Source organism: Felis catus, chromosome D1 (genome assembly GCF_018350175.1).
Source record: "Felis catus isolate Fca126 chromosome D1, F.catus_Fca126_mat1.0, whole genome shotgun sequence".
NCBI classification, from domain to species: domain Eukaryota; kingdom Metazoa; phylum Chordata; class Mammalia; order Carnivora; family Felidae; genus Felis; species Felis catus.
Window position 1 is genome coordinate 84574752 of NC_058377.1, and position 27602 is coordinate 84602353.

Below are 27602 nucleotides of genomic sequence, written 5' to 3' on the forward strand. Positions count from 1 at the left end.
TCAGGTATCACCTCACGCCAGTCAGAGTGGCCAAAATGAACAAATCAGGAGACTATAGATGCTGGAGAGGATGTGGAGAAACGGGAACCCTCTTGCACTGTTGGTGGGAATGCAAATTGGTGCAGCCGCTCTGGAAAGCAGTGTGGAGGTTCCTCAGAAAATTAAAAATAGACCTACCCTATGACCCAGCAATAGCACTGCTAGGAATTTATCCAAGGGATACAGGAGTACTGATGCATAGGGCCACTTGTATCCCAATGTTCATAGCAGCACTCTCAACAATAGCCAAATTATGGAAAGAGCCTAAATGTCCATCAACTGATGAATGGATAAAGAAATTGTGGTTTATATACACAATGGAATTCTACGTGGCAATGAGAAAAAATGAAATAGGGCCTTTTGTAGCAACGTGGATGGAACTGGAGAGTGTGATGCTAAGTGAAATAAGCCATACAGAGAAAGACAGATACCATATGGTTTCACTCTTATGTGGATCCTGAGAAACTTAACAGGAACCCATGGGGGAAGGGAAGGAAAAAAAAAAAAAAGAGGTTAGAGTGTGAGAGAGCCAAAGCATAAGAGACTTTAAAAACTGAGAACAAACTGAGGGTTGATGTGGGGTGGGAGGGAGGAGAGGGTGGGTGATGGGTATTGAGGAGGGCACCTTTTGGGATGAGCACTGGGTGTTGTATGGAAACCAACTTGTCAATAAATTTCATATTTAAAAAAAAGATAATAAAAAAATAAAAATAAAAAAAAAATAAATTGGCACTGGAAGTAGAGTGCTGCATTAACTAAAAAGTTAGCAGATGTGGCATTAGCTTAGTGGTTGTACAATAGGATAAAAAAAAGTGATAATCAGAGTAAAACTTTCCGCTGTAAAAACGTGAAGGCCAATCACATGTTTACTGAGCTTTTAGCAAATTTATGGCCTATGGCCCAAATCTGGCCCATCAACTTTTTTAAAAAATAAAGTTTATTGGTACATAGCCAGTTATCTATGGCTGTTTTTGCACTACAACAGAATTCAATAGTTGTGACAAAAACTGTTTATGGTCCACAAAGTCTAAAATAATTTACAATTTAGACCTTTACAGAAAAAGTTTGCCAAAAGGTTTACAAAGAGTTCAAATGTTAACAGAATTGGCTTTTACCCTCTAGTTATTAAAGCTATGGTTTGTTTTCAAATAGACATAAAAGGGAACGGAAAAAGTCTAGGATTTGAAGACTTGAGGTTTATAATAAAAGGTTATTGCTTCTAGACCCCAAATAGTAAGAGATAAAATGGATTTGAGGAACAAAGATCTATTAGGATTCAGTCCTGAGGTAGACAGATTTAAGGTGTGGCCTTATCACCTAGGTCTTTTATCTCAGATAGTATCCACAATAGAACCACTAAGTTGTAAGGAAGCGAAAAAAATAAATAAATCAGGATTTAGGATCATGTTTAGGAAAAGAACTTTAGATATTTTTATAGGCGCCAGGAACAAAATGAAAGTATTTAAGAGAGTTGTCAACAAAACCAGAAGATTAGACTAAAAATGCCTTTGATTATTCAAACAACTTTTGAGTCCTAAAAGTTGGTGAGCAGAAAGTACTCTACTAAACTTGTACAACTCCAAGGAGGGCCACTTTCCATACCTACTTCAAATGTGATGATAGAGCCAGAAGCTATGGAGAACAAGGACATGGAAAAAAAAAATGTTCCTCTAGAGAGAAGAATCAGCATCTAATTAAGGAATTTCGTCAACTGCCAAGGCAGAAGGATTTCATAAAGCTTGTCCAGTAGGATTTGATCCTTGATTCCATGAGCTGTGTCTCCTAGTCTTCCCTTTTATTAATGGGAATGGTATTGTGATTAGTATTATGGTGTAGAAGTGCCACTACTTCATCACTGAATACTAGGTGGAGAGGAAAAGGAAGATAACTTGTCTTTTTAGTTCATGGGTTGCTAGCACATAAGAAGCCACTTGTGGAATGATGGTGAGAACTTTATCATCTGGAAAGTAGTGACCTGGAACTGGACTCAAGTATGGATGAGCTCTTTGGAGAGGCAAGGAGGTAGTTCGACATGAGGGAGAAGGATGAAACTTGTATTGTTCTTAGATATTTGGACTGTGACAGAGATTGTTATATGCTCACCAGAACCTTTTTTCTTTTCTTCTTGGGACCATAACTAGTCTACCTTTCTCAGTCTTACCTGTAGAAAGGTCTGATAATGTGACTGAGTTCTACCAATGGAAGGTTATCATAAATGATGTGTGCTAATTCTAGGTCTGGCTCATAAATCCTTCCCATAAATGAATAATACTTCCTCTCTTTTCTGGCTGAGTTTTATGCTTAAAGCGATCTTGGAAGTCATGTATAGAAGATGGCAGAACATCCATCAGCCTGTCTCTGAATGACCAGAGGATCCACATAACCCCACACACCTGTTCCCTCTGAGAGGACTTAGTATCAAGAATAAACTTCTCTTGTGTTAAGTCACTGAAACTTGAGGGTTTACAACAGGTAATGCTACCTTAACTAATCTAGGGATCCACAGTTCTCAAGAAACTTAATGTTTCATACCAATCCACATGAACCAAATACAAAGTCAGTTATCTAATATCGTTCACATATATGCCCATAGATTACTAGCTTCTAATGAAAAATTTGCCAATTAGTATTTTAACTTTGAGCCTGGATGTGTGTGTGTGTGTGTGTGTACACACGCATGCACAATTTCCCTAAATGAAACTTCCTTCGTCTTTCAGTCTGAAAGTAGATTCAGGGAATGACACTGAAGAGCCCTGATGACCAGTAAAAAGACCTCCCCAAAAAAGGCAAGCTAGTGCCTCCTTCCTGCTTCCCTGGTAAAGTCTCTTTCCTAAGGCATTATGATCATAGAGATATTAAGTGGATTAAGTGGGGAATCCAAGAGTCAGGAAGTTCCCATGATTTCCATGCCTGTGTGTACACAGTAATGCTCCACTGTTTCTCCACAGGCTTCATTGTGAGGGTAATTTGAGGGTCCACTTAGAGGTAGACCACCTGGCAACATTTGAGTAGGCGTTAAAATTCAACACTCAGGTCACTGATAAATTTTAATGAAGCCAGGAATTCATATCACACTAAGATATGATGCTGTCTATCGAATGTAATTATTTTAAAGCCTCACCTCACCTGGGAAAAGAGAGGGTGACCCTGAGGGAGAGGTAACAATGATTAAACCAAATGCTAGAGATTAAGTCCAGTGAGAGTGATAAAGTACAAAGGAACTAGGCAAAGAATTTCAGTTATTAAGCAATAAGTCCTCAAAGGCTCCCATATGTGGAATACATTTATTTCCATCTAGAGCAAGATAGTCTATTCCTTTAGCATTTTTTTCTCAAGCTCCAATACAGATCACCAAATAACATCAATAACAAAACAATCTGAGCCACTTTGAAACAATATACATAATGATCATATTAAAAGTCCATACATAGAATATGGTCTGTTGGCCCATGTGATGACATGGATATACAGACAATCAGCTCACACTAACAATGAAAATAATAAATATCCACTCAGAACCAACTGAAATAATAGATGTTACATTCAGGAAGTCAGCTGTCCTTAAAATAAGCAGGAAAACAAAAGTCCATCATATAGCAGCTCAGACAGGTGAGCCCTGAAGATGTGGCTATGTTAAGTGTGCAATGAAATTGGTGCCAGTTTACCACATTCCTCCAGACAGGGCCTTTTTTGGTGTCAAAGGACAGACACCCATCACGTTTCTTTATAGTAAAGAATGATTTTACTTCAAGAATGCTCATGGAATTGGAACTAAAACTAAAACAGTTAAAAGGATCAAGACAGCATCCTTGTTCAGGGGTCCCCAAGGCTCATTTCTAACATATCTCTCTCTCTGCACAATAGCTCCAATATCTTCAGTATGGATGTGGCTGTTAATTAGAGACCCCTTTCAGCACAGCACCCAAAATCCATCACAACTTCTCTTTAAGTCTCTTAGCTTAAATCCCCAAGAGAGAAGATTTGATTGACTCAAATGGTATCATCTCTACTTGGGCAGAGTTCTTCACACAGGCCATGATGAAAGTCACTAGATGCCCCAACAGTGGGCTTCTGAGTTACCTAAAAGCAGGCTGCCTTTGAAAGCAAAATATAACCTTTGTCCCTTCAGTAACTTCCCATAAGCAAAGAGCAGCCTGATGTTGTTTTCTTGAGCAAGGCAGAGGTAAAAAGCCAGTTTAATCTCAAAAGGGAAGTTGAACATGGCAGGCAGATTGACTGCCAGATCTCAAACAGATATTGCTGAAATCATACCCAACAATTTTAATGGACTTGAAAAGCCTAAGTAATTGTTCTGCACTTGAAAAAAGAGGTAATTAATCGAGTTCAAGATAGGCATATTGATCTGATTTCAGGCTACTTTCTATACATTGGCCCCAACATATAAATATTATATGCTATTGTCATCAGTACACTGAAAAAGTAGGATTCGAGGAGTGTGATCCTAAAAGCAATTTTATTTGTTCTCCCACTGTCCCTTTGAATTTGTTCAGAGGCAGCTGTCCCTTCCCTGCCACTGCATAAAAATTTATCAGGTTACATGGCATCACAGGTCACTCTTGGGTAATAAAAAATCTTCATTATCATTTCACAAACACAATAGTAACCCCAAACCTCCAGTCCCGGCTAACAACAAAAACTTCAAACAGGAGCTGTTATTAAACTTTTCCATCCTTGCTGGAGCGGGTGGTTGATCCTTAACTCTCCCTCTCATATAGATTTCCTGCAGGTTGCTGGCACCCCTGGATGGGAGTACAGAGTAGGGAAAAGAAGGATAAAAAAGATAATTGCATGCTTTTAGGACCTGATAACTGTTTGAAGCCGACTCTCTCCGAGCATATGTCTGTGTTCTCCAGAGGCGACTCTGCTGGGACTCTCCAACTGCAATTCCCTGACATGGGTAGTGCATCACCATAGACATGCCTCTCCTGAGCCCCTTACCGTCTTTATCCAACACTGTATCTCCAGCCTCTGACACAACCTCTTGAGCAGTATCCTTTATTAGACAGACATTCCTAAAGTGGCCTTCCCATACAGACCCAGAATTTTTGAGTCACTAGTCCGATATCGGAGAGGAGAGAAGTTACTTTCCAGATCCTGACCTTCTACTCTGAGGTCACAGGAAGCTTTAGACAGTTTCTTAATGTTTAGCTTTCTCAGGCATGACTCAGGTGTCAGTCATACAGTATATGCATCAACTCTAGAGAATGTATATTAAGCTAAGGGGTCACATTGAAGCCTCCCATCCTTGAAGTAGAAATGAGGAGAGAGTACCTTTGTACTTTACAACAGGGAATAGAGTGGGAATTTCATACAAGCTCCTCCAAAGCACTCATCTTCATAAGACCCTCTCATTTCCAACCATCAACATTTATCTAATTCCTTAATGAGAGTGATGCTCTCTAAAAATTTTTTGGATGTCTGCTCTGAAATTCCTAGAGGATGGTCAGTTCATTTTAATATCTGAAACCTATTATATCTCAATGTCTTGAAACTTTCATTTTAACATCCTGTTATACTGCCTAATACATTGTGAGAAATCAATTGATCAAAAAGAAACATTATGCTCATGGTTTTTATTTTTCCCTATCTTCAGTCTGATGCAGGAACCCACCCTTAGCTATGCACTTACCTTCAAATCATTCTTAAGCAATTTATTCTTGATGATACCAAAAGAAATGCAGTAGGGAGTGCTAGTACTGATACATGGAGGAAACGGAAATGGAAATGATCTCTAGATAGACACAGGCACTGTGAGATAACTACATCTCCACTCAAATGCAATTTTACCATCTCCTAAATTCCATTTTCCCCTCGAGTTCAGTTAATATGCACCTGCAGAATGCTGTCTCAAAATTTAATTTTCTTCTGGGTAAAATTCTCATCCAGCCTTGAACATGTTTTATGTCCTTCTGTACTTTCTTAAATAAAAGTTGTAACAAAGACAAATGGGCAGAAGTTGGAAGGGGACACATAGGCCAATGAAAGAAAAAGAAAGAGGGGAAAAAGCAGTCTCAGGAATTGTCTTAGTCAGTTCAGGCTGCCATAACAAAATACCACAGACTGGATGACTTAAATGACAGAAATTCTGGAGGTTAGAAATCCTATATCAAGGTGCCAGCCAATTCAGTTCCTAGTAAGAGCATTCTTTCTGGCTTATGGAAGGCCACCTTCTCACTGCATCCTCACGTGGTGGAGGAAAAGGGGAGGAAAGGGAACAAGTGAAGAAAGGAGGAAAGTGAGGAAAGGAGGAAAAAGAGAGAAGTGGGCAAGGGGGAAGAGAGAGGAGGAGAGGAGGGGAGGAGATGGGGAGAGAGGGAGGAGGGGAGGAGACAGGCAAGAGGAAGAGAGCATTTTTGTGTCTCTTCTTCTGTTTTTTAAGTTATTTGAGTATGGCTGCCACATAATCTTACATTAGTTTCAGGTGTGCAACATAGTGATTTCATAATGAGTCTATATGTTATGTTCACAACTGTAGCTATCATCTGCCACCATACATCTCTATTACAATATCAATGACTATTCTTATGCTGTGTCTTTTATTCTGATGGTTTATTCATTTCATAACTGGAGGTGTGTATCTCTTACCCCCCATCACCCATTTTTCTCATTCTCCCACTCCCCTCCCTTCTGGCAACCACAAGTTTATTCTCTGTAATGGCCAGCCTGATTTGCTTTTTTAAAATTTACTCATTTGTTTATTTTTTAGATTCACATATGAATAAAATCATATGGTATTTATCTTTCTTGGTCTTACATCCTTTAGCATAATACCCTCTAGGTCCATCCATGTTGCCTCAAATAGCAAGATATACTTTTTATGGCTGCATAGTATTCGGTGTGTGTGTGTGTGTGTGTGTGTGTGTGTGTGTGTACCACATATTTCTTACCCATTTGTCTACTGAGGGACACTTAGGTTGCTTCCATATCTTGGCTATTATAAATAATGCTGCAATACATATAGGGGTTCATATATCATTTCAAATTCATGTTTTCATTTTTCGGGGGTAAAATGCCCAATAGTGAAGTTACTGATTCATATGGTATTGCTATTTTTAGTATTTTTAGGAACCTTCATAGTGTTTTTTCTACAGTAACTGCACCAATTTACATTTCCACCAACAAGTTCCATTTCCCCCATATCTTTACTAACACTTGTTATTTCTTGTCTTTTTGATTATAGCCATTCTGAGAGGTCTAAGATGGTATCTCCTTGTGGTTTGGATTTGCATTTCCCTGATGATTAGTGATGTCGAGCATCTTTTCATGTGTCTTTTGGTCATCTTATGTCTTCTTTGGAAAAATGGCTATTTAGTTCCTTTCCCATTTTTTAATCATATTGTTGTTTGTTTTTCAGTGTTGAGTTGTAGAAGTTCGTTATATATTTTGGATAGGTAACCCCTTATTGGATATATCATTTGTAAATATCTTCTCCCATTTACTAGGTTATCTTTTTGTTTTGTTGATGGTTTCCTTTGCCATGAGAAAGATTTTTCTTTTGGTGCAGTCCCAATAATTTATTTTTGCTTTTGTTTCCCTTGCCTGAGGAGACATGTCTAGAAAAATGTTTCTGTGGCCAAAGTCAGAAAAATTACTGCTTATTTTCTCTTCTGGGATGTTCATGTTTCAGGTCTCACATTAGGTCTTGATTCCATTTTAAGCTTATTTTTGTATATGGTGTTAGAAAGTGGTCCAGTTTCATTCTTTTTTACATGTTGCTGTCCAGTTTTCCCAATACCATTTATTGAAGAGATTACCTTTTCCCCATTATGTATTTTTGCCTCCTTTGTCATAGATTAAATAACCATATAAGTGTGGGTTTATTTCTGGGCTCTCTATTCTGTTCTATTGATCTATGTTTCTATTTTTGTGCCAGTACCATACTGTTTTGGTTACTACAACTTTCTATATAACTTGAAATCTGGAATTGTGATAATTCCAGGTTTGTTTTTCTTTCTCAAGATTGCTTTGGCAATCTTTGGCAATTCAGGGTCTTTTGTGATTTCATACAAATTTTAGTATTATTTGTTCCAGTTATGTGAAAAATGCTATTGGTATTTTGACAGGGATTGCTATGAATCTGTAAGTTGCTTTGGGTAATATGTACACTTTAATAATATTAATTCTTCTAACCCATGAGCAAGGAGTATCCTTCCATTTATTTATGTCATCAACAACTTCTTTCATTAATGTTTCATAGGTTTCAGATTACAAGTCTTACACCTCTTTGGTTAAGTTTATTCCTATGTATCTTCTTCACTTTAAAGCAGTTATAAATGGAGTTGTTTCCTTAATTTTTCTTTCTGATACTTCATTATTATTGTGTAGGAATACTAATGATTTCTATGTATTAATTTTGTATCTTGCAACTTTAGTGAAACAATTTATTACTTCCACTAGTTTTCTAATGGAGTCTTTAAGACGTTCTATGTATGTCATATGCAAATAGTGAAAAGTTTAACTTTTCTTTACCAATATAGATGTCTCCTATTTCTTTTTTATTTAATGTTTATTTTTGAGAGACAGGGAACAACCAGGGGAGGGCAGAGAGAGAGGGAGACACAGGATCCAAAACAGGCTCCAGGCTCTGAGCTGTCAGCACAGAGCCCAACACGAACTGCGAACCCACAAACTGTGAGATCATGACCAGAGCTCAACCAACTGAGCCACCCAGGCGCCTTGCCTCTTATTTCTTTATCCTGTCTGACTTCTATGGCTAGGACTTCCAGTACTATACTGAATACAAGTGGTGAGAGTGCACGTCCTTGTCTTATTTCTGACCTTAGAGGAAAAACTTTCACTTTCAGTTTTTTACCATTGAGTATGATGTCAGTTGTGGGCTTTTCATATAAGGCTAAGCCCACTTTGATGAGAGTTTTTAACATGACTGGATATTGTACTTTGTCAAATGCTTTTTCTGCATCTATTGAGGTGATAATATGATTTTTAACTTTCATTTTGTTGATGTGGTATATCAATTCGATTGATTTACAACTATTGAGCCATCTTTGCATCACAAGAATAAATCCCCAATCATGGTGAATGATCTTTTAATGTACTATTGTATGCTATTTGCTATTATTTTGTTGAGAATTTTTGCACCAATGTTAATAAGGATATTGGTCTGTAGATTTTTGGGGGTCTCTTTGGTTACGGTATCAGGCCTCATAAGATGTATCTGTAAGCTTTCCTTCCTCTTCTGTTTTTTGGAATAGTTTGAGGAGAATAGTATTAACTCTTCTTTAAATGTTTGGTAGAATTCACCTGTGAATCCATCTGGTAGTTTTACTTTTTGGTACTTTTTGATTACCAATTCAATTTTTGTTAGTTATAATAATTCTGTTCAATCTTCTAGTTCTTCTTGGTTCACATTTGGAAGACTGTATGTTTCTAGATATTTACCCATTTCTTCTGGATTGTCCAATTTGTTGGCATATAATTTTTCACAGTATTTTCTTATAATCCTTTGTAATTCTTTTTTTTTAGTTTATTTTTATTTATTTTTGAGAGAGAAAGAGAGAGCACGCAAGCCAGGGAGCAGCACAGAGAGAGGAAAAGAGAAAATCCCAAGCAGGCTCTGCATTAACAGCTCAGAGCATGACACGGGATTTGATCTCATGAACCACGAGATCATGACCTGAACCAAGATCAAGAGCTGAATGATTAACAAACTGAGCCATCCAGGTACCCCTAATCCTTTGTATTTCTATGGTTCCAGTTGTTAGTTCTCCCTTGTTTCTGATTTTATTTGGGTACTTTCTCTTTTTTTCTTGATGAATCTACAACCAGGTCTCGGTTTAATTTATATATATTTGTGTGTGTGTGTGCATGTGCGTGTGTGTGTGTGTGTGTGTGTGTGAGATCTCTGTGTCATGTACTTATGCTCTGATCTTTATTATTTCCTTCCTTCGACTCACCTTGGGCTTTCTTCTTTTTCTAGTTCTTTAAGTGTAAGGTTAGATTGTTTATTTGAGCTTTCCCTTGTTTCCTGATGTAGCCTATATTGCTATATATTTCTCTTGTAGAACTGCTTTTGCTAAATCCCAATGATTTTAGTCCATTGTGTTTTTATTTTCACTTGTCTTCACGTATTTTTTTTATTTCTTCTGTGACTACTTCATTCACCCATTGGTTATTTAGTATCATGCTGTTTAGCCTCCACATGTTTGTGTTTTTTCCAGCTGTTTTCTTGTCATTTATTCCTAGTTTCATAACACTGTGGGCAGAAAAGATACATAGTACGATTTCAGTCATCTTAAATTTATCAAGGCTTTTCTTGTGGCCTAATATATAATCTATTCTGGATAATGTTTCACATGTACTTGAAAAGAATGTGTATTCTGTTGGTTTGGGATGGACTGCTCTATATATATCTGTTATATCCATCTGGTCCAATGTGTCATTCATAGATACTATTTCCTCATTGATGTAAGTGGGGGATTAAAGTCCCCTATTATTGTATTGCCATCAATTTCTCTCTTTGCTTTATATATTTGCTTTATATATTTAGGTGCTTAACAATGGGTGCATATATATTTACAATTGTTATATCCTCATGCTGAATTGTTCCCTTTATCATTATATAATATCCTTATTTGTCTCTTGTTACAGTCTTTGTTTTAAAGTCCATTTTGTCTGGGGCTCCTGTGTGGCTCAGTCGGTTAGGTGTCCAACTCTTGATCTCAGCTCAGGTTATGATCTCAATCTCAGGGTTGTGAGTTCAAGCCCCATATTGGGCATCATGCTGGGCATGAAGCCTAAATAAATAAATAAATAAATAAATAAATAAATAAATAAAGTCTATTTTTCCTGATATAAGTATTACTATCCTGACTTTTTTTTCTTCCATTTGCATAGTAAATGTTTTTCCATCCTTTCACTTCAGTCTGCATGTATCTTTAGGTCTGAGGTGAGCCTCTTATAGACAGCATATTGATAGGTCTTAATTGTTTTATCCATTCTGCCACTTTATGTTTTGATTGGAGCATTTAGGCCATTTAAATTCCAAGAATATTGATAGATATGTACTTATTGCCATTTTGTTACTTGTTTTCTGATTATTTCTGTAGTTCTCTATTCTTTTCTTCTCTTGTTCTCTTTGTGATTGACAAATCACTGTAGTGGTATGTTTGGCTTTCTTTCTCTTTATTATTTGTGTATCTGTTATAGGTTTGAAGTTTGTAGTTACCATGAAGTTGATATATTCATAATATATACAAGTAATTAGGAGTCTATATTAATTTGGTAGACATTTAAGTTCAAACACATTCTACTAAAAATAGAGAGGGAAACTTTCTTTTATTTTTTTCCTTTCTCTTCTTTCTTTTCTTCTTTCTTCCCTTCCTCCCATTTTCCCTCCCTCCCTTTCTTTTCTTTCTCACCCCTCTGTTTTATATATGTCCTGGATGTTCTTATACAAACACTAATCCTATCACTATTACATCAGGGCTCAGACCTTATGATTTCATTTAATCTTAATTACATGCATAAAGGCCCTATCTCCAAATATAGTCACACCGTGGTTTGAGGTTCAATATATGGATTTTGGGAACACAAGTCTATAATATTATTCCATATCTGGCAGACCAAAATTCATGCCCTTCTTATATGCAAAACACATTCATTCCACCCAATAGCCCTCAAAGTGTTAACTCATTCTAGCATCAACTCTAAAGACTAAAATCTCATCCAAATATCATCTAAGTCAGATATGGGTGAGACTCAAGGTATGATTCATCTTGAGTCAAAATTCCTCCCAGCTGTGATCCTGTAAAACTAGTTATGTGCTTCCAAAATAAGACAGTAAGGCAGGCAGAGGATAAACATTCCCATCCAAAAGGGAGAAATAAGAAAGAAAAAAGTAGTGATGAGTCCCAGACAAGTCCCAAACCTAGCAAGATAAATTCCAGTAGGTCTTAAGGCTTGAAACTACTCTCCTTTGCCTCTATATCCTGTCTTCCAAGTCACTGGGGTGGTAGCATCACCCCCCACAGCTCTGTAGTGACCTTCTCCCCCTCCCCCTTAAGCTCCTTGCCCCTCTAGCCCTTGCTCACATGGCTATCTGCAGAGGCTCTGCACTCTGAAACCAGGGAGGAGAAAATAGCCTGGCTACCTGGGCCCCTGGTGAAAGTGGAAGCCCTGATGATCTCTGAATAGCCTCTGGGTCATTGTTCCCCTTCCCTGAAGAATAGCACATGTTCACAGGCAAACAGCTCTGTGCTCTGGTCCTACAGAATCCAACAAGTCAGACAGCCTTAATTCATTCCACCCACTTTCTCTGCCAGTTTCTTTTTTTTTTTCTTTTTTCTTTTTTTTTTTTTTTATAATTTATTGTCAAATTGGTTTCCATACAACACCCAGTGCTCATCCCAACAGGTGCCCTCCTCAACGCCCATCACCCACTTTCCCTCTCCCCCACCCCCCATCAACCCTCAGTTTTTTCTCAGTATTTGAGAGTCTCTTATGGTTTGCCTCCTTCCCTCTCTGTAACTTTTGCTCCCTTTCCCTCCCCCATGGTCTTCTGTTAAGTTTCTCAGGATCGACATATGAGTGAAAATATATGGTATCTGTCTTTCTCTGCCTAACTTATTTCACTTAGCATAATACTATCCAGTTCCATCCATAGCATAATACTCTCCAGTTCCATCCACATTGCTACAAATGGCCAGATTTAATTCTTCCTCATTGCCATGTAGTATTTCATTGTATATATAAACCACATCTTCTTTATCCAGTTGTCAGTTGATGGACATTTAGGCTCTTTCCTTAATTTGGCTATTGTTGAAAGTGCTGCTATAAACATTGGGGTACAAGTGCCCCTATGCATCAGCACTCCTGTATCCCATGGGTAAATTCCTAGCAGTGCTATTGCTGCGTCATAGGGTAGATCTATTTTTAATTTTTTGAGGAACCTCCACACTGTTTTCCAGAACGACTGCACCAGTTTGCATTACCACCAACAGTGCAAGAAGGTTCCCGTTTCTCCACATCCTCGCCAGCATCTATAGTCTCCTGATGTATCCATTTTAGCCACTCTGACCGGCATGAGGTGGTGGTATCTCAGTGTGGTTTTGATTTGTATTCCCTGATTAGGAGTGACGTTGAGCATCTTTTCATGTGTCTGTTGGCCATCTGGATGTCTTCTTTAGAAAATTGTCTATTCACGTCTTCTGACCAATCTTCACTGGATTATTTGATTTTTGGATGTGGAGTTTGGTGAGTTCTTTATAGATTTTAGATACTAGCCCTTTATCTGATATGTCATTTGCAAATATCTTTTCCCATTCTATCGCTTGCCTTTTAGTTTTGTTGATTGTTTCCTTTGCAGTGCAGAAGCTTTTTATCTTGATGAGGTCCCAATAGTTCATTTTTGCTTTTCATTCCCTTGCCTTTGGAGATGTGTCAAGTAAGAAACTGCTGCAGCTGGGGACACAGAGGTTTTTTTCCTGCTTTCTCCTCTAGGGTTTTGATGGTTTCCTGTCTCACATTCAAGTCTTTCATCCATTTTGAGTTTATTTTTGTGAATGGTATAAGAAGCTGGTCTAGTTTCATTCTTCTGCATGTTGCTCTCCCAGCAGCATTTGTTACAGACTGTCTTTTTTTGGATATCATTGGATATTCTTTCCTGCTTTGTCAAAGATTAGTTGGTCATACATTTGTGGGTCCAATTCTGGAGTCTCTATTCTATTCCATTGGTCTATGTGTCTGTTTTTGTGCCAATACCATAAAGTCTACTAGAACTGATACATGAATTCATGAAAGTCGCAGGATACAAATTAATGTACAGAAATAAGTGACATTTTTATACACCAATAATGAAGCAACATAAAGAGAAATAATGAAACTTATCCCATTCACAATGGTACCAAGAACCATAAAATACCTAGGAATAAATCTAACCAAAGATGTAAATGATCTGTCCACTGAAAACTGTAGAAAGCTTATGAAGGAAATTGAAGAAGATACAAAGAAATGGAAAAACATTCCATGCTCATGGATTGGAAGAATAAATATTGTTAAAACATCAACACTGCCCAAAGCAGTCTACACATTCAGTGCAATACCAATCAAAATTGCACCAGCATTCTTCTCAAAGCTAGAACAAGCAATTCTAAAATTTGTATGGAACCACAAAAGACCTCAAATAGCCAAAGTAATATTGAAGAAGAAAACCAAAGCAGGAGGCATCACAATCCCAGACTTTAGCCTCTACTACAAAGCTGTAATCATCTGCCAGTTTATTTCAAACTGGCAGTGCCTTTGATGGTATTATCTCATCTTTATTCCTGTTTTCTGCTGAGAGGGTTGATTAAATCTATGAATTGTATCCATAATCTCTTTATCAAATGTTTGTTCAGCCACACATTTAATGTTCTCTTAAGAACAAGCCTTCTCATTTTTGCATTATGAATAGGCTGAGAATTTTCCAAATCTTCAAGTTCCAGTTCCTTTTTGCTTCACAATTCTTTCTTCAATTCATCTCTTTCCTCTAGCATTTTACTATAAGCAGTAAAGAGGACCCAATCTGTACCTTCAATACTTTGCTTATAAATCTCCTCTGCTAAATATTCAGTTACACAGTTTGCAGATTCTATGTTTCACAAAACACTACAAGACAATTCAGCCAAGTTCTTAGCCACATTTCCTTCAGTTTCCAACAAACTGTTCCTCATTTCCATCTGATACCTCACCAAAATGGCCTTTATATCCATATTTCTACCAACATTCTGCTGATGATTATTTACATATTCTCTAATAAAATGGAAGCTTTCTCTCCAGCACTCCTTTCTTTCTGAGCTTTCATCAGAATCACCTTTAACATCCATAATCCTACCAACAGTCACTTCATGACAACTTGACTTTTTCTAGCATGTACCTCAAAACTCCTTCAGCCTCTACATATCACTCAGTTCCAAAGTTATTTCCACATTTTTAGTTATTTATTAAAGCAGAACTCCACTTCTTGGTACCAAAATCTGTCTTAGTCACTCAGGCCACCATAACACAAAACCACAGAGTGGGTAGCTTAAACAACAGAAGTTTATTTTCTCCCAGTTCTGAAGGCCAGAAATCCCAGATCAAGGTACCAGCCAATTCAGTTCCCGGCAAGGACTCTCTTCCTGGCTCTTTCTTTTCTTTCTTGATTTCTTTCTTTTTCTTTCTTTCTTTCTTTCTTTCTTTCTTTCTTTCTTTCTTTCTTTCTTTCTTTTTTGACAGAAAGAGAGAGCAAGAGAGAGAGTACAGGAGGGGCAGAGAGAGGGAGAGAGAATCCCAAGAAGGTTCTGCACTATCAGTAGTGCAGAGCTTGTTATGGGGCTCCAACTCAAGAACAATGAGATCATGATATGAGCCAAGATTGAGAATCAGATGCTTAACCAGTTAAGCCACCCGGTTTCCCCTTCCTGGCTTGTTAATGGCTATCTTCTTGCTGTATCCTCATGTAGAATACAAAGAGGGAGACAGAGGGAGAGAGGGGTGGAGAGAGAGAGAGAAAGAGAGAGAGAACATGCAAGTTCTCCTATCTCTTCTCAAAAGGACACTAATCCTATTGATCAGGACCCCACCCTTGTGGCCTAATTTAATTACCCATTTCCAAATACAGGCACATTGAGGGTTGGGACTTCAACATATGAATGTGGCAGAAACACAAATATTTAGTCCAAAACAAAAATGATTATATCTTCAGCCAATTTAACATTATGTTGCCCCATGCTGTAAAGAGACCAGCAACCTCTACAGCTGGAATGGCTAAATATGAAGGCTACAAGGTGATGAATTTCTTTTAGTGAATCACAGGCCACATTAGAATGCTCTAAGCTTATAAAACCTACTGTGGTGGGCCAAATGTCCATGTGCCTTAAATATTTGAACCTGCGAATATTATGTTACACAGGAAAAGGGACTTTACACATGTGATTAAGAACCTTGAGATGGAGTGATTACCCTGGATTATCCAAGTGACTTCAATGTCATTACAAGGGTTCTTAAAAACGGAAGAGGAAGGCAGAAGAGGAAAGTCATGGAGAAACGTGACTATGGAAGGTCAGAATGATGCAATGCAAGGACTTGACCTGCCATTGCTGGCTTTGGAGGTGAAAGAAGGAGACCATAAACTAAGGAATGTGGGATGGCCTCAAGAAGCTGGAAAAGGCAAGGAAATAGATTCTCCTTTAAAGCTTCAAGAAAAGCACAGTCTAGCTGACACCTTGAGTTTAGCCCAGTGAGACCTATGTTGGACCTATAATCTACACAACTATAAAGTAATAAATTTGTGTTATTTTAAGCCACCAAGTTCATGATTATTTGTTATGGCAGCAATAGAAAACTAATATAGCTGTAAAAAGCTCTCATCCACCTCCCAAAAAAGTGAGTCAAGCTCTTCCAGTCAAGATCCATAGCCGAAATCTGTTACAGGTGCAATGTGCCTCCAGCTACACTCTGGGTGGATTGGCTAGACACATGGGGCCTCAACCAGAACAGTTTATCAGATGTCTACACAATTTCATAATAGCTTATAAAGCAAACAGGCTGGTGGAGGTAAACACTAAAGTCAGGATCCTTTGAGGAGATAACTTAATGTCTATTTCTGATGCTAAATCCTCTAGATTATAAGCACTCCTTGAGGGTAGGAACTACCTCTTCCTCTCAATTCAGTCTTCAGAACCTAGAACCTCAGTGTTTGACATATGATAGGCACTGAAGAATTATTTGTTGACTATTAAAGTAACCATCACAGACTCTGATTGAAATTTTAGGAGAAAGGTGAAGCCTGAAGATACTTTATGAAGTGCCTGGTGGCTCAGTCGATTGAGCATCTGGCTCTTGATTTTGGCTCAGATCATGATCTCATGGTCATGGGATTGAGCCCCACGTTGGGCTCAGCGCTGGCAGCATGGAAGCTGCTTGGGATTTTCTATCTCCATCTCTCTACCCCTCCCCCCATCTCTTGCTCGCTCTCTCTCTCTCTCTCTCTCTCTCTCTCTCAAATAAACATTAAAAAAAAGATACTTTATGATTTTTCATTCTCAATTTTATTGTAAATAAATCTATTATATTTGTCAGGGATTTTTTCCCCTTAGTTTATAAGAACTAGAAACCCAAGCAAATGAGGGAGTTTGTAATAATATGATTAAGAATAGCCACCATAGTTCCAGTTTCATGTAGTGCTAAGTCCAGGGTAGTTCTCACACTAAGTCCTCAGGATCCTCTCTGTTGTTTGAAAACTTATTCCATTACTAAAATTGAAAATTAAAAATATAGATCATTAAACTAAATAGCCCGATGATTCCTTTCTTTTCTGACAGCTTATTGTTTCATAAGAGAATGTCACTTGCTTACCCAGGAAAAAACAGGATTAAAATGTATTTGCAGTTATATATCTGAAATAGCTCTCAAATAAACATGAACAAAACAGATTTTATCATATCCACTTTTAGAGATATTCATTTCCCACACCTAAAGTCATCAGATATGACCATTATTTTTTAAGATAAATCATTATAATATAGATTTAAATATTTTATGAGTGAAATTATCTCTCTTCTTCTCTCTCCCCTAGGTTTTAGTTTTAGCAACAATGGAAACTGTGATAAATATAATCTGATATTCTGTCCTCTAATATATTATAATCTAACCAGGGACTAAACTAGCACTATAGATAAGATGAATTTATTTTCTGAACCAAAAATTGGTCTGAAACACATCCCTCTAGCCATTGCCTTCAATATCAATATGACTATCTATTGCTAGCTCTGGAATTAGAGCAGAAATCACATATCCTTGCAAATATTAAGAGAGTTCATCTTGCCAAAGAATTACGGTATTACTTCAATTATGAGACCTAGTTTGTTGGCTCTGATTTATACATTGTAGTCATAGAATTGTGGCTAATGTTGATGGTTTATCCCATTTTGTAAAGATTTTAAGATCATGGCCTGAGCCAAGGTAAAAGACTTTAAATTAAGACTGGTCACAAAGTCTTAAATAGAAGATCATCTAATCAAAAGAAAAAGTTGAAAGAACCCAGGAGAAAGCAGATAAATTATGAGACTTCATTCTGATCCATAAGCAGCTTATATATAGTAGAAAAGTAAAATAATGTAAACCAGAGGAAAAAACAAACACTAGAAAACAAAATACAGTCAAAGTGCTAGGATACATAATACAGAAGATGAAAGCTACAGAAGAAAAGAGAAATAGCTATCCACTTCAGATATTTTGCATTCACTTCTTGAATTTCAAGTGATTGTATGTATTTTCTCTCTTCACAGTCACTTATCTCAGCTTAGTAACTGGGATTTTTATTAAGCAAAAACCTAGCCTCTAGTCCCCTTTGCAAATGACAGCCCATGAGAATAAACCTTTTATCCTACTCACTTGGAACAGAGCCAGCCTCTCAATGACTTCAGCAGATCAAAAAATTAAACCTTTTAGAGGAAATATATTTGTGAAAGAAATGTGCTAACTGGAATACATAGCCACTGATCATGTATTATATAATAGCTACCAGGATGGCATTGTGGAGGAGAATTTTGGCCCACTTAAAAAATAAATTGAAGGCTCAAAGTTCTCTGAAACATGACAGACAAATAAACAACTGAAATTGTTATGGGAAAGATAATTATATGTAACACTATATAATGTGTACGGTAAGACCAGAAGAACAAACCAGTATATCTCAACTCTAGCAGAGATCAAGTCAAGTGAATTCAACAATGTTAAAGCAAGCCACATGGCTAATCTACTTTTAGTTGAAAACAGTGTTTTTAAAAACCAATCTCTCATGTTCTACTTACAAAATCTCTAGATCTTTCCCTCTATCTTCTTGCAGCTGACTTTTAAATAAATATTTTGTCTATTTCAGAATGTAAAGTTTAGTTTATCAGGGTCCCTTTCTCATATTAATAGTTTACTTTTATGATCTTTAATTTTTACAGATTCTGGGTTACAAGATCTGTAAGTAACCTAAAAAATCCTTTCAAGTTGAAGGTCCTACAACCAACATAGAGAAATCTTGAAAGAAGTGCAGGACAAGCAATGTTGCAATGATGGTGGCAACCACTTCAAACTTTGCCAAAATGATGTAAAAGTATCCATTTAATAATAAGATTACTATTCAATCTGAAAACAATTATAAATAGGCATTTAAATCCATAGTTATTTGGTCTAGAAATAGCTAAAAGTTCATAATTGTAAACATTCCCACTAAAAATTGCAAATATTTATTGAAAAGATATAATATACTAGAAACTGTAGTAGGGACGATGAAAGACACCAAGTATAAGGCAGATCTTTCATTCAGTAACTCTATATAATCTAGTAAGGTAACATACGAAATATAATGACTTTTGGTGGGGACGAGATGGTGTAGACCTATTTCTCCCTGCTCTTCCTTCCTGCTAAGCATAACTATGAATCCTGGAAATAACATAAAACATAAACAAAGGAGAATTCTGAAAGGTGTTCAGAAGAAAGTGAACTTATGTAGGATCCCATTTAGAGGGACAACTGCAGCAGGGCATCTTATATCCTTCCAACTAAGAGAAGAAGGCAACCCAGATCTATTTACTAACCCCCAACCTCATTCCTCTCCATGATCCAGCTAGGGCCCCTTAGACAACAACAGGCAAACCCAACCCAACCACCGGGTTGACCAGAAGGTCTGACAACAAAAAGGGGCCAGAAAAGCACTTATCTCTACTTTCTACCAACCCCTCACACCCTCTTCAAGAATGTGTTTAAAAAGACCCAACTACATCCTACTCACAAGAAACTCATTTTAAATTCAACATAGGTAGTTTTAAAGTATAAGGATGCCAAATAGTATGCCATGGAAACGTCAATTAATTTTTTTAAAGCAGGAGTGTCTATGTTAATATGAAATAAAATAGATTCAGAGCAAAGAAAATTACTTAGAGACAAAGAGGACAGTGGCATAATGACAAATCCACAATTAGAGCTGAATACTTCAATAACTCGTCTCAGCATCTGATAGAAGTACTAGAGAGAAAAGCATCAAGGATTTAAGAAGTCTGAACAACACAATCATTCCATCACCAATAACAGAATACACCTTTTTTCTCAAATGCTTGTGGAACATTCACCAAGAAAGACTATATCCTGAGCCATAAAGAAAACCTCAGCAAATTTAAAATAATTGAAATCACACAGAGTGTGTTCTCTAAACATAAAGGAATAAAACCAGAAATAATTTTTTTAAAAATACAAGAAAATCTCTTATATGAAACTTAAACAGAAAACTTCCAAATAATCAATGGATCAAAGGAGAAGTCCCAAGAAAAATTAAAAATTCATTGGACTGAATGAAAATGAAAAAGTAGAACATATCAAAACTTGTGGAATACAACTAAGGCAGTGCTATTTTTATCACTAATGCTTACATTAGAAATGGCAAAATTCTTAAATCACTAATCTAAATTTTTTATCTCAAAAGAAGAGGATAGCAAATAATCTGAAATTAAAGACAAGAAAGGAAATAATAAATATCAGAGTAAAAATCAATACATTAAAAAATAGGAAAATAGAGAAAATCAATGAAACAAAAAACTAGTTCTTAAGAAATTTTCAGTAAATTAACTTCTACCAAGTCTAAAAAAAAAGACACAAATAACCAATATTAGGAATTAAACAGAGGTTATCACTATACATTCAGCAGAGATTAAAAAGATAAGGTAATACAACAGCTTTATGCTCAGACATTCAACAAATTAAAAGATACTGACCAATTCCTTGAAAGCCACAAACTACCACAACTCAACCAAGATGGAATATGCATCATGAATACCTCGTAACCATAAAAAACTGAATTTGTAATTTAAAAGCTCCCAAGAAAACAAATCTCCAGGCCCAGATGATTTCACTGGATAATTCTAGCAAAAATTTAAAGGATTAACACCAAATTTACACAATATATTCCAGAAACGGAGGAAGAGAGAATATTTACCAAACCTCTGGATGAGAATACCTAAACCTATGCATTTAATAAAACTGCAGAGAATTAAATACACATTCACAAATACAGGAGTTCAAGTGAAAATGGGAAATCTGAATAAAATAGGCAAATTGTATCAATGTCAGTATCCTGGTTGTGATATTATACCATAGTTTTGTAAAATGTTAGCATTCAGGGAATCTGGGTAAAGTGCACCCAAGAACGCTCTGTATTATTTCTTACACCTGCATGTGATTCTACAATTATCTCAATAAGAATTCCCCCAAAGATATTATCAGTCATTGCTGCAAAGCACAAGTTTGTTCTCCAGGCAAGTGTTTGTCATAACCATTCTCAATGCACTTTAGAAAACTAAACTCCCAGAAATTACAGGGCCTTTATAGATTGCATTCAGTTTTACCAATATCTAATTCCCCTTCTTGAAGTCACATCTGGCCTTAGCCCTAGATTTGATCTAGGAGCACCTGAGTGGCTCAGTCAGGTAAGCATCTGATTCTTGATCTCAGCTCAGGTCACTGTTCATAAGTGTGAGCCCCGTGTTGGGCTCTGCGCTGACAGTGTGGAACCTGCTGGATCCTCTCCCTATTTCTCTGCCCCTCCCCTGCTCCTGCTCTCTTTCTCTCTCTCTCAAAATAAATAAACTTAAAAAAAAAAGCTAGCTTTAGTCAACATAATATGTAAAAAAGTGACACGTGTCACTTGTGGGCAGAAGTTTTAAGAGCCAATACATGCCCAAATTTGCCATGTTTTTTTTCCCTCTGTCATGGCCATACCAGTGTTTCAGGCAGTGGCTGCTCTGTCAGCCTGAGCCCCCAAGTGAGGATGATAATGACTTGGGAGCAGAGATCCCAGTCGACTCATGATGGTTATATATAGTGGGAGCAAGATATAAATTCTGATTGTTTCAAGCCCTGTGATGTGCGTGCTCTTTATTACTGTGGCATAACTTAGCATACCTTGCCTGATACACAGTCCAACATGTTTCATGTTACAGCTAATAAAACTAAGAGCCAAGGGGCTAGAGCCCAGGTACCTAGGAAGTTAGTGATAGAGACAATACTATCACCTGGATAGCGACAGTCCCAGACCGGTGCCCTTTCCAATACAAATTTTATCAGTAAACCTCAGGTTATTTTGTTCATAAAAATAAAATTAAAATACAAATAAAAGCTCAGCACCAAATTGAATAATCAAATTAGTTGCAGTTAATAAGCCAAAAGTGAAAGAACATATCTTTAAAAGTAGACTGAATGAAATGCTAGCATTTCAAATTTTATCATGTATTTATGAATCAGTAGCCCGTCATTCAGAGGGAGAGAAAAAAGAACTTGACTCAAATGAGTCACGTCAGAGAAATCCTTGATATTTTGAAAATTCAAATGTCAACAAGCCACATAATATGAAACATGGGAGTCATTGGCTCCAACCTTTTGAGCAATATCTACAAAATGAATCAAAATCAAATATCAAGACTAGAGGTTTATTAACCTACAAAAAGATGTCTGGGTAATTCTGCAAAGAGATGCTTCCATAGTGGTCATGACCATTTGTAAAATTAAAAGAGAATATGTGAGGGGCACCTGGGTGGCTCAATTGGTTGAGCGTCCAACTTTGGCTCAGGTCATGATCTCATGGTTCATGAGTTCAAGCCCTGTGTCAGGTTCTGTGCTGACAACTCAGAGCCTGGAACCTGCTTTGGATTCTGTGCCTCCCTCTCTCTCTGCCCCTCTCCTGCTTGTGTTCTGTCTCTCTCTCTCTGTCTCTCTCTCTCAAAAATAAATAAACATCAAAAAAAGAGAGAGAGAATTTGTGAAAATATGGAGCATGTTTTCTTCTAAGGAAGGGAATGTTTTATTCAGCCATTTTTTGTGAATCTGCTTAAGACCCAAGAGACTTCTTGTGGTATGCATTAACATTTGAAATTTGATTATTAAAAAAATCTTAAGAGATAAACCTATTCCAGAATCATTTAAGAAAATATTTACTCCATCCTCATTTGCTGCATATCACATAAGAAAAAAAAATTACTTCTCTATACAAAAGAACCTCCTAAAAATTGCCAGTCACCAAGTCAGTCAGGCATTAAGGCTTTATTGCAAATATTCTACTATAAAACAGCAAGCAGTTCATGAAGAGAAAAAGATGTAGCTGAAATGTTCTTTAGGGGAAAAAAAAACACTTCACCTTGTCTTTATTTAGCTATTCTATTTATAGATCACTTCTTAAAACCAAGAATTTTTTCTCTTCAATTTTAATTCTGATGATAAACATAATAGGGTCATTAAAGAAAATTTGGGAAGGGCGCCTGGGTGGCTCAGTCAGTTGAGTGTCCAACTTCAGCTCAGGTCATGATCTCACAGTTTGTGAGTTCAAGCCCCATGTCGGGCTCTGTGCTGAGAGCTCAGAGCCTGGAGCCTCATTCGGATTCTGTATCTCCCTCTCTCTGCCCCTTCCCCACTCATGCTCTGTCTCTCTCTCTCAAAAATGTATAAACAATTTTTTTTAAATAAAGGAAATTTGGGAAGTTTAAACAAGATAAAATGAAAAAAAAAAGGTTTCCTACAATCGTTCCACCTCGAGCAAATAGTAGCATAATTTTAGAAAATTTCCTTTGACCTTTTTTCTGTATACTTTTCAAATATAGTTGAGTTGACAGTTTATAATTCTGAATATTTCTGTGTTCCAGTCATCACTATGTCAAAAATATTCTCTCATATTAAAAACTCATGAGTAAGCTCATGTCATTAGATGCACAAAATTCTATTGTCATTATACACTGTTACTTATTTATTCAGTCCTGAAACACAGGACATCTGAGTAATTTCTTTTTTTTCATCATCATAAAGTATCTGAGTTAATTCAACTTTCACTTTTATTCAGTATTGTTTTTATTTATCCTGAGTTTTAAAAAAATTATATAATATAGACCTTTCATTTCCATGCTGCCCTGCGTCCTTCCCCCTTAAGCTGCTGCTTCTGTAGACTGTCCTAAGAATCTTGAACAATCTTCTCTCCACAGATATAGTTAAACTTTGCATTGCAGCAAGGTTGAAAAAAAAGCATTTGATTTTTGGTGCTCTCACTAGTACTGAGAGAGAGAGAGAGGATAATACCTCACATTTGAAAAATAAATAAATCCATCAGTAATTGCCTAAATAAAATAATCCTTTATGTCTGTTCCTTTTTGAAGGTAAATATAATGTGATGAAAATGGAAAAGCATTGGATTAAATTCAGATTCTTTTTTTATTGAAGTACAGTTGATACACAATGTTACACTAGTTTCAAGCATACAACATAGTGATTCCACAAGTCTATAGTTCCTGCTACCCAAGCATGGCTACCATCTGTCACCATACATCACTAGTACAATACCACTGACCATAGTCCATATGCTGTTACCTTTTATTCCTGTGACTTATTCATTCCATAGCTGGAGGCCTGTATATCCCACTTTCCTTTACTCATTTTGCCCATCCCAACACCCCCCTCCCCTCTGGCAACCATCAATTTGTTCTCTGTATTATGGGTCAGTTTCTGATTTTTGTTTATTCATTTGTTTTGATTCTTAGGCTCACACATGAGTGAAATCATATGGTATTTGTCTTTCTCAGTTTGACTAACTTAGCATAATACCCTCTAAGTCCATCCATCTTGCCTCCAATGGCAAAGTCTCATCCTTTTTAATGGCCTCATAATATTGCATTGTGTGTGTGTGTGTGTGTGTGTGTGTGGGGGTGGGTGGGTGTGGGTGTGTGGGTGTGTGTGTGGGTGTGTGTGTGTATACCCCCACATATTTCTAATCCATTTGTCTACTGATTGACATTTAGGTTGCTTCCATATCTTGGCTATTGGAAATAATGTTGCAGTAAACATAGGGGTGCGTATATATTTTCAAATTAATCTTTCCCTACCTAAGTGAACCTTAATCTTAGCAATTTGATTATGATGTATCTTGTAAAAGGAGATTTCAAAATGGAGCAAGCTAGCCTAGATAAGAGAGTCCCTTTTAAAATAGGGTTGAGGGGCCAGAAGGGAAGAGAAATGTATGCATGTACTAATAGAAGAAATACGAACATTTTGCCAGGAACAGATCCTCAGCCTGGACTTAACTACCTCCTCACCATGACACCTGAATCATTGGCTTTCTTCACTTCCAAAGGAGTCTATGCAGTTTAACAAATTTTAATCTCTCATTTGCATATTAACGCAATCAATCTCAGCTAACCTAGTTTCAATCCCTGTTTTGCATAAAGTACCTTAAAGAGAACTGCACTCATGAACTTTTGTCTTCATAACGCTGCCCCCTCTTTGTCTTCCTCAGAGCACAGGTCAAGTTTCTACCTGAATCTATGTCTCCCAAATTGCTACTCTAATTGCCCAAATAAATGCCTGTTTGCTTAAATTTTCAGTGAATTCTTTCTTGGTGGACAACTTCCATATGGTTTTGAGTCTAACCTACTTGGGGTTCACTGAACTTCTTGGGACTGGGTTTTAGAATTTTCATCAAGTTTGAATTTGAATATTTTCCAGCCACTATTTCTTCATGTATTTTCCTGTCCTATAATCTTTTTTCTGGGGACTCCAAATAAATTGATATTTTCTACAGGTTACTGAGGCTCTGTTGATTTTTTTCAGACTTTCTTCTCTGAGTTTCAGTTTGGATAGACTCTATTTCATATATATTAAAGTTCACTGATGTTTTTATTTTATACTATCTAATCTGCTATTAATCTCATCCAGTTAATGTATTAGGTATTGTATTATTCTGCTCCAAAAGTTCCATTTGGTTCTTTTTTATAGTTTATGATTCTCTTATCATTATTTTCATGTTTTCAGTACCTTTAAAGATATGAATGATAGCTGTTTTAAAGTTCTTTACTGCTTTAATATCTTTTATCGGATGTCAGTCATTGTTAATTTTATATTCTCGAACACTAGATTTGTTTCAGCTTTTAAATGGTGTTGCACATTGTTCTGCCAGGCAGTTAATTTACTTGCAATAATGTTGATCTTTTCAAAGTTTCCTTTTCGGCTTTGTTATGAAAAGTCTAGAGTAGCTTATGTTAGGGCCAGTTTTGCCATACTTCTAAACTATGACCTTTCTGGGGTTTCTATGGAAATGTCCTAGGTTTTAAATGAGGACTCTCCACTCTATCTGGTCAGAATTTTAACATCTCCAAGCCCTGTGTGAACTATGGGAATTCTCAGCTAATATCTTTCCCTGGCGTCACTGTTTTCTATCTACAAATCTCTAGATTTGTATTCGGCATCAGACCCCAGGGACTCATGTGCAGATTTCTGGAGCTCTCTCTCTGCATAGCTTTCTCACCTCCCCTGTACTCTGGCCTGCAAATCCCAGCTATCTCATCTCTTTTCCACACTGGGATCTCTCTCCTGAAATCAAGGAGTTCATTCTGCTCATCCTGGGACTCCCATCCCTGTTCCTCTGGCAGGAAACCAAAGTGATTTTAGGACTCACCTTATTTGTTTCCCTTCTCAGGGATCAGAGTTGTGGGATTGCCTGTTATCTAGTGTTCTTAAAAGATGTCATTCTATATATTTTCTCCAGTTTTCTATTTGTTTAAAGTTAGAAGGCTCAGCTGGTCCCAACTTCTCCATCAAGCCCAGACGTCAAAAGCCAACTCATTTTCTTTTTATACTGCAAAAAGTAGAGCTTCCAACCATCAACAGCCTCAAAGAAAACTTCTTACAAAAGGTGTACGTGAATTATATCTCTAGCACATGAATTTCAGGAACTGACACACTATACAATCATGAGACAATTAATTTTTCACAGAAAGTTCAGGAGAAGAGTAGCTATTTTGGAGTTCTTTGCTGCCAGCAGGGAATCACAAATGATTTTTTTTTTCCTGCCTGTAACTATTTTTGGTTTAGGTCACTGAATTCAGGCCCTTTTTTGTCAGAACTCTTTCTTCAGCTAGTGGAGCAAGTATATTCCATAGTTTGGCAGTTGGATAAGCTGCTGACAGGTACTGTCATTTGGTTTGCAACTTTGGTGATGGCGCAAGAGAAAAATGCCTCATCCAGGGTAACCAGATGGAATACCCAAAGGCGGGAGAAACAGAGAAGACATAATGAACGAAAGATGAATTTATTCCCTCATTGTTTCTGTCTTAGGGAAGAAATGCCATGGGAGGTGTTGGCAGAAGTTTGACATAAAAGAGTGGAGTATAATCATTTCGCTCCTCTTGGCAAAGGGTAGAGCAGTTGGCTTCTCTAAGAAAATAGAAGTTTCAGGGGAAAGCAACAAAAATATTCAGGCAATGAAAAAAAAAAAGAATCCGTGGGGAAAAAGGTTTATGAATTGACGTTGTTTATACTATGAAAAACTACTAAAGTGATTTCACATGTAGATTAGATTGCATTTATGCAACATTTTAAAACCCTTTCACAAAACACTGCTAGATTATCTGATGTTATCTTCGTAATAACCTGTGAGTGCAGGATCTTATTTCTATTTGTAGAGACATAGACTAAGGAGCAGAATTTAAGGGATTTGGCTCAAATCACAGAGCCAGTTGATTACAGAGACAAAACCAAATAATCAAACA